The sequence below is a fragment of the Chelonoidis abingdonii genome, chromosome 6 (assembly GCF_003597395.2).
Source record: "Chelonoidis abingdonii isolate Lonesome George chromosome 6, CheloAbing_2.0, whole genome shotgun sequence".
Lineage (NCBI taxonomy): Eukaryota > Metazoa > Chordata > Testudines > Testudinidae > Chelonoidis > Chelonoidis abingdonii.
In genome coordinates this window covers 123,205,779-123,221,871 of record NC_133774.1, presented here as the reverse complement: position 1 = coordinate 123,221,871, position 16,093 = coordinate 123,205,779, and the positions used below count along the sequence as shown (strand labels likewise).

At 44.2% G+C, this 16,093-nt stretch overlaps 1 protein-coding gene across 2 annotated transcripts in view; it reads right to left on the bottom strand.

The window, feature by feature from the left end:
- The window catches only part of UGCG (UDP-glucose ceramide glucosyltransferase), a 45,775-nt gene that overhangs the window by 15,903 nt on the left and 13,779 nt on the right, over positions 1 to 16,093 (bottom strand). For both annotated transcript variants that reach the window (XM_075067386.1, XM_075067387.1), the window contains exon 2: positions 6,117 to 6,255. The gene's annotated coding sequence lies outside the window, so the exon portion shown is untranslated. The remainder of the gene's footprint in view (positions 1 to 6,116; positions 6,256 to 16,093) is intronic.

Sequence of the window (16,093 nt, the reverse complement as noted above, 5' to 3'; positions counted from 1 at the left end):
GCATTGAAGCCGGTACATGAAAGTGCTCCATACAAGCGGTTATGTTCATTCTCGGGGGTGTCACCTGTACCCTCAGGGGAGGATGATTATGAGACCCGGAGGAATTTTACAGTGCCACTTGTCCATGAGTGGGAATGCTCTGATGCTGAGAAGCGGAAATGTGTGCTTGAGAGTCTGAAGGGACCTGCCATGCGAATTATCCGAGCCCTGAAAGACTTACAACCAACTGCCACAGTGCAAGACTATTTAACCGCTCTTGAGAGTGTCTGCGGTACTACTGATAGCAGTGAAGACCTGCATTATCGTTTCCGCCATACCTATCAGGAGCCCCACGAATGATTGTCAGATTTCATCAGGAGACTAGAGGATTTGCTACAGCAGGTAGTGCGGAAGGAGGGCATCTCCACCAAGCGCATTGACTCTGCGAGGTTGGACCAAATCCTTCGGGGCACCCGACAAGATGGGTTGATGTTGTGGCAAATGCAGCTGAGGGAGTGGGCCCAAAACCCACCCCCATTCCACAAACTCATTCAGGAGATACATGAAGAGGAGGAGCGATTGTTGCAAGTGGATAGAGTGGTGCAGCAGAAAATGGCAGGGAGTCACACCACCACATTGCTTGGAGAGATGGAAGATGCCCCATCAGTGGCAGCTGCACTGAGAGATTTGACCCGAGAAGTGGCCATGATGAAGGCTCAGGGACATACTGTGGCATCATCAAGAGGGGAGACTAGCAGGAGGGGTGATACCCAGTGAGAATGTTTCTGTTATAACTGTGGAAGAGATGATCACTATGCCTTGGACTGTCAAAACAAGACAGATTGTGCAAGGGTACCTCAGAGATTTTAGCAGACCATTAGGAAGCTTCAGGGAAACACCAACAGGGCTTGGGGAAGGAGCAACCCAAGACCCTGAAATTCCAAGGCTCCCCAGAAAAAAAACACAAACAGGAGTTACCTAGATGGGTTTATAGGCCCCCAGGCTATAGTACCTGTTCGTATAGAAGGACGATTGTGTGAGGCATTGCTGGACAGTGGATCACAGGTCACCATACTTTACGAATCTTACTACCGAGAACACCTGCAGCATTTACCCTTGTGTCCCCTGTCTGGCCTGACAGTCTGGGGAATTGGCTGTAACTCCTGCCCCTATCAGGGATATATCCTGTTAAATGTTCAGTTTCCAAAGAACGTTGCGGGGGTATACCAGGAAATAGAAACTTTGGCACTGGTCTGCCCAGATCCAAAGGGAAGAAAGTATGCACCTTTAATCCTAGGGACAAATGCAAACCTGTTCCAGAGATCGGCGTGGAAATGCCGTGAGATGGCATGGAACAACTATCTGCAGAAGCTGCCAGTGCACGCTTTACATAAAGCCGCATACCAGTGAGCAAGGGGGCCCCCATCCCAAGAGGAGACCAAGGCTAGACCTTTTGGGAGGGATAGTTTCCAGTTTGGGGATTCTCCCATTCCTGCTGAGTGGAAGGACTGCCTGTGTGAGAAGTTAATCAAGAGGAAGGCTGTCTTCTTTATTCACGAATGGGATGTTGGGTGTGCACATGATGTGGAGCACCATATCCAAATGCAGGTTGGTCGGCCTTTTCGAGAGAGGTCAAGACAATTAGCCCCCACTGATATTGAAGGTGTGAGGCAGCACCTACAGGAACTGGTTCAAGCAGGTATCACTGAGGAATCCAGGTGCCTTACGCATCGCCGATCACTGTAGTACGAAAGAAAAGTGGAAAGGTGCGCATGTGCGTCGACTATCGCACTCTGAACCAGCGGACGATCCCTGACCAATACACAATGCCCCAAGTGGATGACGCCTTGGATAGCCTGAATGGTAGCTGCTGGTTCTCTGTCCTTGACCTCCACAGTGGATACTATCAAGTGCCCATGGCACCAGAGGATCAGGAAAAGACAGCATTTATCTGCCCTTTAGGATTTTACCAATTTAATCGCATGCCTCAAGGAGTATCTGGAGCTCCAGCCACGTTTCAGCAACTCACGGAGCAAGTGGTAGGGGACATGCACCTGTTGGAGTGTCTGGTGTACCTGGATGACATTACAGTGTTCAGCCGCACTTTAGAAGAACACGAGACTTGGCTGTGCAAAGTCCTGGATTGTTTGAAACAGGCTGGCCTCAAGTGCATCTTCTGCCAGACATCCGTGCGGTATGTGGGCCACATAGCGTCTGCAGATGGTATAGCTACAGACCCAGAGAAGGTGAAGGTGGTAACCACCTGGCCGAGGCCCACAACTCTCAAGGAATTAGTCATTTCTGGAAGTCTGTGGCTATTACTGCAAGTTTATCAAGAATTTTTCGCACATCGTACATGCACTCACAAAGCTCACTAAGGGATATCCCCCCAAAAAATAAGAAGGAGAACTCACCTTGGCATTGATATCTTGATGTGGGTGCACCTTTTGGAAAGCGGTGGACTGCTGAGTGTGAAGAAGCTTTCCGTAAAATCATTCAACAGCTCACATAAGCACCTGTTTTGGTGTACACTGATCCCACCCAGCCATATGAACTTCATGTTGATGCAAGCTACATTGGTTTAGGCGCTGTCCTTTATCAAGAGTGTGAGGGCAAACTCCGCCCAGTAGCGTTTGCAAGTCAAGGTCTCACACTGCCTGAGAGAAAACTACCCTGCTCATCAAGTGGAGTTCCTGGCATTGAAATGGGCCATCACAGAGAGGTTCCATGATTACCTCTATGGGGCCAAGTTCACTGTAAAGACCGATAATAACCCTTTGACATACATCAAGACAACAGCAAAATTACCCGTAGCAGGGCACCGGTGGTTAGCGGCACTCTTTGCCTATGATTTCACTCTGCAGTATCGACCCGGTCGATTAAACATGGATGCAGATGCCTTGTCTCAGCAGCCTCATTCTAGGGATTTATTACCCAATGATCAAATGAATGTGGGGACCTCTGAACTGAGAGCTTTATGCCAATGGGTATCCACTGTGGAGGAAAAATCCACAGCCAATGGAGAACGAGCAATTGATTGTCTGGGTGCGCCACCAGAAGCCATATCCATAGCTTACTCAAGTTTTACTAGAGTTACAGGACCCTCAGCTGCCCAAACTAAAGGATCGAGAGATAGAGCATGCCCAGCGAGCTGATCCACAGATGAAGGATGTCCTTTATGCACTGGAAAGGGGAAAAGATCCCAGGGCTATTCGACCAAGTCACCCAGAGGAGGTCCTTTTGCTGAAAGAATGGGATTGCTTATTGGTTCGGGATGGACAACTTTACCAAGGGCAGAAGCATCCTCAGAGGCCTCACCGTAAGCAATTGGTGCTACCATAGAAGTACCGGCGAGGCGTGTTAGAGGCCTGCCACGATCGAATGGGGCATCTAGGAGTTGAGCGATTAGAGGCTCTCATTAAGGCAAGATTCTATTGGCCCTGCATGCGGCCTGACATCGCTCACCATATTTGTGCCTGCACCAGATGTATCCAACGAAAGACTCTGCCTAAGCAGGCAGCTCCTCTTGTCAGCATCACAAGTTCTGCACCCATGGAGCTTGTCTTTATGGACTTTCTGTCATTAGAGCCTGACCGCCGGGTTACTGCAAATATCTTGGTGGTCACTGACCATTTTACTCGTTATGCCCAGGCTTATCCCACCAAAGATCAAAAAGCTTCCACAGTTGCCAAGATCCTGTGGGAAAAGTTCATCTACTATGGGTTGCCTGCCAGACTATACTCAGATCATGGACAGAATTTTGAAAGTCGATTAATAAAAACTTTGTAAGATCATGGGGATCAAAAAAATCATGCACCACCCCTTATCATCCCCAAGGGGATCCACTACCAGAACGATTCAACTGCACACTACTGAACATGCTGGGAACTCTGGAACCTCAGCAGAAAAAACACTGGAGCCAGCATGTGGAGCATTTGGTACACGCGTATAACTGCACTCGACATGATGCAACTGGTTTCACATCATACATGTTAATATTCGGTCGAGAGGCCCGGTTGCCGGTCGATCTCTGTTTTGGAGTGTCTTCAGATGGGGCACTCCCAGAAACATATTTGGGGTATGTGACTCGCTTAAAAGATCAACTGAAGGAGGCATATTGGATAGCGACACAAGCAACTGGTAACCAAAATCAAAAGAATAAAACCTGATATGATCAGCGAGTGAGGCAACAGGAGATTCGGGTTAGTGACTGAGTTTTGGCTCGAAATCTCGGACTACAGGGAAAACACAAAATTGCAGATCATTGGGAGTCACACCCATACATTATAGAGAAGAAGCTTGGGGATCTACCAGTGTATCGCATACGTCCTGAGGGCAGTCACGGCCCCACCAAAACTCTCCACCGGAATCATCTGTTACCTATAGGACAAGTATTGTTTCCCCATGAGGATATATCCACAGATTCTGAGACTCCCGGCCCCGCAAGTCGGACACGGTCCCAACGACGGAAATATACCTGTCCTGTGCAAACACCCAGCTTCTCGGAGAGTGAGGATGAAATGGGGTTTGGCGAACGTCCAGTTGGGAATGCCCTGACCCTAATGGATCCTTTTGTTGTCACACAAAGAGATGGTGAAGGGGAAGAACCCACACTGAGCACTCCTGAGGCCCCACTGTCCCAAGCTGTGGCGACCTCCGAAGAACATGATGAGGAAGGTTCAGTGGAGACAGAGAACCCTGTACCCCAAACAGCCACTTTAAACCCAGATGCACTTGAATTTGTGCCTCAAGGACCCATCATCTTGCCTCCATGTTCAGTGGTATCACCTCAGCCAATACCCGACAGCCAGCCTAGACGTTCCTCTAGGGAAGGGAAGCCCAGGTGTGTGCTGACGTATGATCGTTTAGGGGAACCCAGTGACCTACAGATCCCTGAGGTGACATGGGGGGGTGAGCTGCCTCATGGGAAACCTGTTCCACACCTCAGGGTCCAGTGGGATGGATGATGGGAATGGTTCTGATGAATGGGGGCCCTGGGTCTCCTGCTGGGGATCCATGGTTTAGAGTTGCCTACCTTGATGGGGACATCAAGGATTATTTCTTTTGGGGGGGGAGAGTGTAACCCCTTTGGGGTTCAGAGAGCTTGGTCCCTTTAAATCTTTTCCCGGGGGGAGAGGGAGAGTAAGAAAACAGGAGGCAAACTCCAGGGAGCGGGACTGGAGCTCCAGGGAGAGAGGGAGGCAGTCTGCAGGTCCTGGAGAAGGAAGAAGGGAGAACCTGCGTGAAGCCTGAGGAGGACAGGTACGATTGGGGACAGCCCAGGACAGGAGCCAGGAGGAGCCCTGTGCCAGGGAGGAATCGCCCAAGAAGGACAGGCCAGAGCTGGATGCAGTATCATGGCTGCCCAGAGCTGCGTGGATCTGTGAGTACCTGGCTTGTGACTCTGCACTGGGAACAAGGAGGGAGGTTGCTAGATAGTTAAGTGGGGAGATGGTCACTCTGTGTGGCTTTGCAAAGAGCAGCAGAAGGCGGCACTGGAGGGGTTTGCTGGGGAAAGTTCACTGGAGCCAAAGATGACCAGGAGCACCCAAGACTCACCACTAAACTGGAACTTTGCTCAGGACTCCTGAACTCTGTGTGCAGACACATTACTCAGTGCCTGCCCCTCCAGACTGTGCTACCACTGGGCCCTTGGGGCCTGGATTTTGAACTGCAACTCTGTTCTACCACTGCTCCCCTATATTGCCCCTTGTGTTTTTCTCCTCTCATCCCTTGTAAATAAATATCTCCTTTGTTATATCCATTGTACTTTTCCTGTGGTGGTGTTGATCACTCTGGGGGTTTGGAACAGGTGCCCTGGGGTGGAAGGGATTTCTTCTGCTGCATTCCGCGTGCGTTCTTTCTTGTCAGAGCTGCCTGCAGAGCAGACTCCATCTTGGCCACAAGGGCCGCTAAAGTTACACAGATAAGATGGTTGACAGACTAATGAGTAGGGATGTTTGTGTCCGAGATAACAGGAACAAGGGGAGGTAAAAAACAGATGTCATGAAATACATAAAGGTGGTAGTAAGTTTTTATCTCCACCTTATAATGTAAAAATATAATTCACATTATACTCTGATAACTCTAGCACAGGGCCACCAATTCAGCTTCTGAAAAAGTAAACTCAGACATACCTTTGGATAATCCAGTTCAAAGAAGGTCTCTAATTGTTGTATGAGGTTAGGAATCTACACTTTTAATGGCTTTAGAAGTGAGACACCAGGAGCTTGCTATAGGGTGTTTGTCTGTTGCTTTCTTGTGAGGTGAAGACGTCTGCAAGAAGTGGAGATACATATAGCTATCTTGAAGTATTTCTGGTCTTACAAGTAAACTACACACCAAACCTCATACATTTGATCTAGTTAGTTTCAATCCTCCCTTGAATCAATCAGTCTGAACACAAGTAGTTCACAATATTAATTAGAAAGTCACACTGAAAAATATGACACTAGTTTATTTTGTGCATTTGATTTTATCTAATCAGTTCTCTGTTTTCTGTGTAGTCAGTTTCCCTGTTTGTATGAGTCTTTCACACAACAAGAGAGGAGAGAGAAAAAAAAAAGCTATGTATATAAATAGGTCATAAAACCGTAAGAATTAAAAAAAAGCAGGGGCTCTATAGCAGATGTGCACTTGAAACTACTTCTAACTTTTTTTTTAAAAAAACTGTCATCACAATCTAGTCAGTGTCCCTTTAAAGCAAGGAGTGAAATGGAGGATCAAAGCACGTCAGACTGAGCTATTAATGGGAGTTAAAATGTTATAATTTGAACTGTATTTCTATGAAGTTTTATGACACATGGCAACCAAGCTATGCACTTCATAAGGGCAGGCATATTCTAGGGGAAATAATTACATCAAAACACATTTCAACTACATAGGTGACACTATGTCTAAATTTCACAGCCTGAAAGCTGTAATAGTGTAACTTATCAGTTAATGTTTTAAATAAAAAGGCAGCAAACACCATGAAAAACGAGCGCAGAAATTTTACAGGAGAGCTAAACCTATTTTCCACCAATTTGTCTTCTAGTAAGAAGTGTACTAGAACAGCAACACAGCCTTTTAATTTTAAGAAAAATGGTTTTTGAGACCTACATTTTCCCTTAAAGCACTGAGACCACCAGTATTTCAGCACAAGACTCAGAAAGAGAAATGGACTACAAACAAGGGTGAAAATGACTTGTTTACTTCACTGTCCAAGCTGACAAAAATATAGAAAGTAAACAACACAGTGGGGTAGGGGGAAAGCTTTTTAAGTAGTTTTATTTCATCAGGTAACAAGGATACTGTAGTTTTACTGCCAAGTAACAGAGGAGTAGCGTGTCAGTCTGGATCCATAAAAACGAGGAGTCCAGCGGCACCTTAAAGGCTAACACACATATTTTGGCATAAGCTTTCATGGGTAACAAACCACTTCAGAGGCATGGAGTGAAAATTACAGATACAGGCATAAATATAGGCACATGAAGAGAAGGGAGTTACCATACAAGTGGAGAACCAGTGTTGACAAGTGGTTCTCCACATGTCACGTAACTCCCTTCTATTCATGTGCCTATATTCAGGCCTGTATCTGTAATTTTCACTCCATGCCTCTGAAGAAGTGGGGTTTTTTTACCCATGAAAGCTTATGCCCAAATAAATCTTAGTCTTTAAGCTGTCACTGGACTCCTTGTTGTTTTTATAGTTTTACTGTATACAATTAGCTTGACCAAATTCCTTCGAAAAGCAGTGTATATGAGCCCCTCTGGAAATCTACTAGCACATTATGCCAAGAATAGTAATAATCCAAAAAACAGAATTGCTTCAGAAAATGGCACAGGATTGCACAATAGGGTTTAGTGCCCTGGGGGGTCACCTACCTTTCAGACACTAGGGCTAAGGCTACACTACGCAGCGTTTAGCTACAGAGACTGTGCTGCTAAAAGACGCTGTTCACACCGGCACTTTCAGTCAGTAAAACTTGTCATTTGGGGGTTTGAGTTTATTTAAACACCCTGAACGACAAAAATTTTGACGACGAAGCGCCAGTGTAGACAAAGCCTAGGTGTATGACCCACTTCCAACCCTGTTCCCCCTGCTTTTTTTTTTTTAAAAACACATCTACAGCATAAGCAAGAGAGTGTTGACAGTGACAGTCAGCTGGTGTGTAGATGGCAAAAGTAGTAAAGTAATCTACTTCAAGTGGGTGTTCAAAAAACTGAAGTCCCATCTTCAAAGTTTTAGAAGGAAATGGCTGACTTCATAGTACTACTTTGAAGATTACAGAAAAACAATGTTAAAAGAATATTACGGTTGCATAGACAACCACTCAAAAGTCAGTAAGTGCCAAAATTAAGGTTTCTGGTATATTTTTAATTCTGCCGCTTTGTGTGTATGCATGATGAGACACTCTTCAGATACTTGATCACATACTGTTCCTCCCCCCACAAATGCCCCTGCCTCCTTATTCAGTGAACAAGATGGATGATGCTCAGGGGACAAATCAGATTGGTGTAATAAGCAAGGCTGTCATCTCTTGCTTCATTTACTGGAAAAATTGCAGATGTCAATCTCTAGTATGATCAAGAGGCTCCCAGGAGGCTCATCTCGAAGCCATTATGGGTAATGCCAACACTGCAAGAAAACACCCACAGCTGGCCATGTCATCTGATTCATGCTCAGGCTACAGGGCCATAAAACTGCAGTGTAGATCTTCAGGCTCAGGCTGGAGCCCAGGTTCTGAGAACACGGGGTGGGGGTGGAGGGGAAGGGGTGGTCACAGAGCTCAGGCGCCAGCCTGAGCATCTATACTGAAAATTTATAGGCCCACAGCCCAAGCCCAATGAGCCCAAGTCAGCTGATATGAGCCAGCTGCATGCATTTTATTGTACTGTAGACATTCCGTATGCAGTTCAGAACCCCAATGTTCCTGGTGCAGGGTCAAAGGTTCCTGGACTAAGGGCCAGCTATGTACACAAAGCTACCTTATACTATTCTACACCAACTATAAGTATCTACTATTAATAATCTAGAGGAAGGGAAGACCTAGCCTGAACAGACCAAAGAAGAGTCTGGTAGCCCACTGCAGCAATACATAAGCTGAAGTAGTTGGAGGGTGCACTCCCTTATACAGAGTAGGCTGATGTCATCCTTACATAAAATCTCTAATGCACGCCCCAAGAGATGCAGCTTTTCAAGGCAGTTCTGCAGCTTGACCCCAAGACAAATCACATCTCACAGGTGGAAATGCACAGAAGCCCTCAAAGAAGGGTCTAGAGAGACAGTGGCACGGGAAGGGCAGTGCGGCTTACAAAACATCAATGAGGTGGAAAGAAATTTGGGGAAGACAATAAAGCAAGAATGAGACAGAAGGCGTAGGAAAGCAGTGGCTCATACAACTTGGGAGAGAAGGGGAGTGAGGGGACAAAGATTCCATAAGGAGTTCCAGGGAAACAGCACTCAGGATTTGGCAAGTCTGAAGGACAGAATTTGGGGCCCAAGTAGGAATAGGGAGGGACAATTTGACTGTGATGAAAAAACCCTAGGAGAACTGAAGACAGTATTGAGGAGAAGTAAGAAGCGAGAGAACGAAGAGCATCCAGGACAGAACGGAGTGGAAGATGCTTTGCAACACAAGAATAAGGACACTGGGGAGATTCAGGGAAATTAGAGGTGGAGAACAAGGTAGATGAGGAAAGGAAATGGTGCTGGGAGGGCACATTTGGAGGAAGGAGGGAAAGACAAGTGAGGACAGGAGACCCAGGGAAGGAGAAGGAGGCAGAGAAGATTGAGTGGGAAATAGTTTTAATAAAAGAAGGAAGGGCCGTGAAAAGGACGAGAGATTTTGTGAAGTGGGAGAAAGATAGAAGAGAAAGAAAGAAGAGATCCCAAATAATGAAAGGGGGAAACGTTGCTATGGAGCACACTGGACTACACACAGTGTAATGGAATAGGATGGCTTGCCCCATGGCCTGGAGAGCCTGGAGCTAAGCCAACGCTGATTACAGGATGAGCCCCACCTGAGAGGAATTATGGGATTCCCATACAAAAGGAGCAGGAAATTGCAATGAAGTAGGCAAATCCAGGAAATTAGTTATGTCTGTACACATTGCAGGGAGCAAGAAAGTTTCAGTAGGGCCCTCAGTCAGTGGGGGAAAAGTTCAAGAAGCAGGAGAGAGTGATGATAGTTATTCAGGCAGGGAGGCCTGAGAGTCACCCTGTCCAAGCAGGGGTGAGACTGGAAAGGCCTGTGGAGAAGGGCAAAGTAAAGGCAGAAGATGCTGGGAACCAGAAAGACAGTCCCTCAAGGAGGTGGGACTGTGGCCATTTGAAATTGGGATGAAGACTGAGTTTGTGTTCTATTTCTGAAAGACCATGGTGTTATTTTGGATTACCAGGAAAGAGAGGGAACTGGGGTAGAGGCCCAGAGTGCCAGTATGCACCTGAGGACTCAAATCGGACCCCAAGGGGAGACTGTTTGAAATACTTTCTAATTGAGTGAGTTTTTAAAGTACTGGGGCAGGAAATAGAGGAAGGGTGCTTTTAAGTGTCCTCTGGCCATGAGGGGGAATCACGAGAGGTGGGTGCCTGTGTTAACTTACACACATCACATGGAGAAAATAGCCATGTGAAAAAGATTATCCTGCATCTTTGCCTGCCCACTAATTAATATCCCAGGATGTCAACATTCCAGCCAAGAGCAGCTTTGAACAGTCATCACCCCAAACCAGTCAGATAAGATTTCTTCCTCTGCACCTCAAACACAGACTTCTCCCCCCCGACCCTCGCAAAAAAAAAAAAAAAAAAAAAGGTATTTCTACGGAGGCCACAAACAGGCAGGATTCAATCATAGGCCGTGCCACCTTTTTGTACATAAAACTGTTATGAGTTTGAATTCCTGTACCTCATGTTCTTTCACAGCTAGAAGAAAGTGCTGTGTCTCCTTTTAAAAACTGCAAATTACTCTTTTTCCACTGAGATACACTTCAAAACGTCTAGCCCTACAGGACCATGATACCTAGTTTGAGGTAGTTATTTTAAGGAGAAAAAACTGTCAACAGTGCCCAGTACTCATCATCTTGGGTGATCTGGCCTGTGGGGGCAAAGGGAGGGTACTTTCAGGGGAAATTACACATTTGGGGAGAAGGAAAAATACTTCTGGGGCAGGTTAATTTAAAAACAAAGTGGTGGGTGTTTGGACTATTAGAAAAAAAGCGGGATAGATTAGAGCAGAGTGGACACGAGGTGGTTCAAAAGATACATGATAAATTACAGATCCTTATGATAATTCTGAAAGTAAGTTCCCTGATATAATATTAGATAGAGGAGGTACTGTGGATATTATATCTATGAGGGGCATGAGGCTTGCAGTGTTTACAGGGTCCTCATGAAAGCAGAGACAGAAGGCATCTGCAGAGGCGGCTTCTTCTTTCGTGGAAGCTAAAGTTACTCTATTGCTAATATTACTGTAAAAAGCATGCATATGCACTCTGGATGATAAAGAGACTGGAGCACACTGTACTAGTGTAAGCCTCATGGCTTACTGTCAGTACCATGTTAGTGTCATGAAGATAGCCCTATTACAGTACTACAGAGATTTTAAAATGCCATGACGACTTCCATGCCAATAACCACAGACAGGTTTTTCCAGTTTTGTAGCACAAGAATAAAGAGATAGATGTTTGTTTGTTTAGAAATATTTTATACAATAGATTTGAACTGCTCATCCTGGGGAAAGCTTGTCATTTTCAGAATGTAGTAATTTGCTTGAATTGGCAATGATAAAAACAATTTAAAAGGTATTAATTTTTTATTGGAAATATGGCATAAAAACACTCTAGGCGATATAAGAACAGGCTTGTTAAAGAGTAGCTATTGAAAGAGAAGAGTGAAGACAACTGGGGTGATTAGGCAATATTTACATTTTTTAAAAGTATTCTGGATCAGATTTTGTGAATTTTAGAATGTTAACAAGATTTAAACTTAAGTCACATTTCTAGAAAAGAGTGTCAGTAGAAACTTAACTGGATTTGAACGTGCTTTCTCTAAAATATGAAACAGACACTTTTACCCACTAGTCTATAATTATGAGAACTGACATCTATTAAGTTAGCCATAATAGGGCTACCCATTGCCTTTGATTGCAATGAATGACAGAAAGAAAGACACTGAGATTTACAAGGGGGAAAAAGTTCCTAACTGTCAAAAGCTATGAAGTTCTATGTCTAAAACTTTAAGCTCTTTGAGACCAGATTGGTGTTTTTCTTAATGGTTTGAGAACATGGCTGCTGCATTTTGGGCACTGTCACAAGAATAGCTAGCTATATATCAAGTTATTTCTAATCAAATTTAAGGGCCCACACTTCCTTGTGATATGTAGTGGTGAACTGCTGTTGTAAGGGTAAAGTTGACAAAATACTTTTAAGCTTGCTTTTTTTTTTTTTTTTTGTAAATTAGTACGCACAAAGCTATCATTCTTCTCTCTTTAGATAGGACGCCTAAAGTAAGTATTTACCTTCTTCCACCTTCCTCAACTCTCAGAACGTGTACCAAGTTTGCTCTCCTTCCACAATGGAGTATTTCCTAGGTGCCTATTGTGGAATAATATTATCTGGGAATAAACAATAATGGTTTCATTCCAAGAACACTGTGTGCACACATTACTGTAATTCTCTGGGAATTTCGGTTTTAAGCTTTAACTTCGGTGGTTACTCGTTTTCTTTTTATGAGTTAGATATTTGCCTCAGTGTGAAGTGAGTGCTTTGGAAGAACAGCTTGGCTTTTAATCATTTTTCTATGTCAACGAATAGCCTTCCCCTCCACCAAAGGTAATTCTGTCATTTCTCTTCTCCAGAGCCAATATACAGTACTTTACTGATATCTGTATAATCAGTCTCTAAAGCATTCAGTTGAAATAGATGTCACAGGTCTTTGACAAAAGTCTATACCACATCTACAAATTCTCCGGGACAGCTTATTTGCAAAGCCAAAGGCTTGTCATGACTCTTCATAATAAAAAAGCCACAGTCCAAAAGGTAATACACTGTTTGCTCTGTATGCCTGGCAGCACCCAAGGTGAACTTCATTTCCTTTTGCTGACTGCTCAACAACAGTTTCACAGTGTTTGAAAGATAGATCTTTTCTAGTTTTGAAGTGTCTAATTTCTTGTGTAAGTCACACTGTCAATTCCATGAAGTGGTAACTTACTGGAGCAGCATTTGCTGCCAACAGGTGTCCAGTAAACCCATCCTCCCCAATACCATTCATTGCTTTGGGGGGGGAGGGGAGCATCAAGTAACTCCTGCCAAGCTGCAGCAATGGTCTGACCTGCTTGCGGTTATCTGAATTTCAGTCACAGAATGAATACAAATGTCCAAGTCAATCAGGTGACCACAGAATTGAATCTGAGGACATCTGCTGTTTTCCATAGCTCCTTTGCACACAAAACCTGCAACTATTCTTTAATTTGTTGTTTTCTAATCACTTTCACTGTAATCCAACACATGAGAAGACAGTGTTTCAAACAAGCATGTTATCCCTTTCTCAATGGGTAACTTAGTTCAGAAAGAAAAACCAAAGGATGGGAAAGACTTTTTAAGCCATCCAAGAAAACAAGAACAATAGATCTTCTGTAATTGTTTTTTTCTCCAACTTAAGCAAATTCATTCTTCAGCAGCAGTTCTCATGACAACTCAAGTTTTTGAAAAGTACAGTTCAAAACTAGTTGAATAATAGAAAACAATCCTCTCATGGAGCTTGCATAGTGTACCTAACACTTTATAGTCATTTGCACTGAGTACTGAAATTCCTCTTGGTTTGTTATGTGGTTTTCTGATTAAGAGCCAGGAGACTTGAAACATTTAACAGCATCAAAACCCCACTACTGGGTATGTTATTGTAATGACATCTGCAACAGTTAGCCTAACCTCTGTCTTAGCCCATGGAAGGAACCACTATTCATCTTGCTGACTCCAAAGTACCTTTAGTTTTCTGAGAGTGAAAAAGGACAAATGCTTTTGAGGGCAGATTTCTGGGTAATAAGATACCACTGTCCAGTCCAAGACACAATGATTTCCCTTTTTCTAAATGGATTCAGAGTGGTAGCCGTGTTAGTCTGTATCAGCAAAATGAATGAGGGGTCCCTGTGGCACCTTAGAGACCAACAAATTTATGTGGGCATAAGCTTTCATGGGCTAAAACCCACTTCATCGAACAAGATGAAGTGGGTTTTAGCCCATGAGCTTATGCCCAACTAAATTCGTTAACCTATAAGGCGCCACAAGGACTCCTCGTTCTCTTTCTAAATGTCACTCAAGCAACCCCAACAAAAGAAAGTCTAAAATTAACATCCTCATTTTACGTCTAACAGAACATTCTTTCCATAAAAATGGAAAAAATTGTTGGCTCAAATATAAGAAACTTGCCATAGCACAATGGCTGCTAAGTCTTTCAGCTGAAGCAGTAACCCACAGGCCTTTAATAATGATACTTTAAAAATGTTTGAGAGTTTTCATTACAGGATTATGCTATTCCTTCAGAAACTATCCAAAATACAGATGGTTTCATCATGCTTGGCAAATAATCTTTAAAGAACAGTTACAAGCATCTGTCGACTAAAGTCAAGATATCAACACTACTAGCATAAAGTCTAGAAGTTTCACAGACATTGATTCTTAAGTATCTCTAAGGCACCTAACAACAAAGTGATGTCTTCCCAGAGTTACATAAGTAGTACTTCTAACATACCTCACTCATAAAATGCACTATGTCACGGGGCCAGGGAATAAAGAGCACTGAATTGGGAATGTACATTCAATACCATAACTTGAAATTAACTTTGGAATTTGCTTAAGGATGGCTTTTCTGTAGAATCCTTTGCTTAACTGCAATAGCTGCTTTTCGCAGTGAAAAGCAGGAACAGTATAAGACTTATTTGTAAAGAATTCAGAATTTCATCAATGAACTGATTATGCAAAATAGTTCTGCACTTGGGAATGTAGATGGCTACTAATTCTAAGTTACAATATCCGACAACATTAACTCTGCCTTAATAACCTATACATATGACTGTTTTATAGTAAATTGCCCGATAGCCTTTATAGCTAATTCTGTTTGAAGTCCACTGGATCCAACCAGGACTCAAAATCCAGTAATCAGTCGCTCAGTACACTTGGTAGCTGCACTACAATGGGTTTGTTTAGTTGGCTGGTTTTCACTGAAAGGGGGAAGGGCAGAAGAGGTTGGCAACATTTGCATCAACGCCTTACGTACTGGCACTCATGCTAATAATGATAATCTAGCTTTGCTTCCCAAGCAGAGAAAGACTATTTGCAATGGCATAGTTACACTACCAGCTATTTCCTTTTCAACTTTACTAATTTTCATTTTGCTACACCGTGCTTTCCAACCAATTCTGTTGGCATAGCAATGCTGCGTCATGCCACTTTGCTATAAGAAAAAGAGCATGGCAGACCTTCAATTTCTAGATTCCAGGAAACTCCACTGTAAATTGCAAACTGTAAGTGTTTAGAACATATCACTTTTACAAAGCTGCTTGCTGAACTTTAAAACATCCTCAAACCAGCTGTCTGCTGTTTTCAAACCGATCTGGTCACTCCCCTATCCCTACAAGGAACAATTCTCAGAGTATACTACCTTGGCTACATCAGCTCATTTTAAATGTACCTAGATTAAATTACTCCTGGGGGAATTCTGTGTCACTGCGCATATGCAGAATTCATATCCTCTGCAGATTTCTTTGTGTCCCTGCAGAAAAATGACTCTCTGATGGGGAAACAAAAGGGAAGCCACAAGAGTGGTGATGTGCCCCTCCTCAGCTCCTCTTTCCCTATAAGAAGCAGCTGGGCCAGATTAGACCCACCCTCAGAAACTTCTTTTGGCTACAGGAAGCTCTGCACTCCCTCCCTTCCTGTCCCCTCATCACTCCTCAGCCACAGGGGGAGGCCTCACTGTACAGGGAGCTGCTCCTCCTTCCACCCAAACCTTATGCATCCAGACGCCACCCCCCATACACAGACCCACCCCCCCGCATCCAACCTTCACCCCCTGCACCCAGCATCCCCACCAAGCCTCACCCCCTGTACAGACTACCACCCACTGAGCCCCCCAC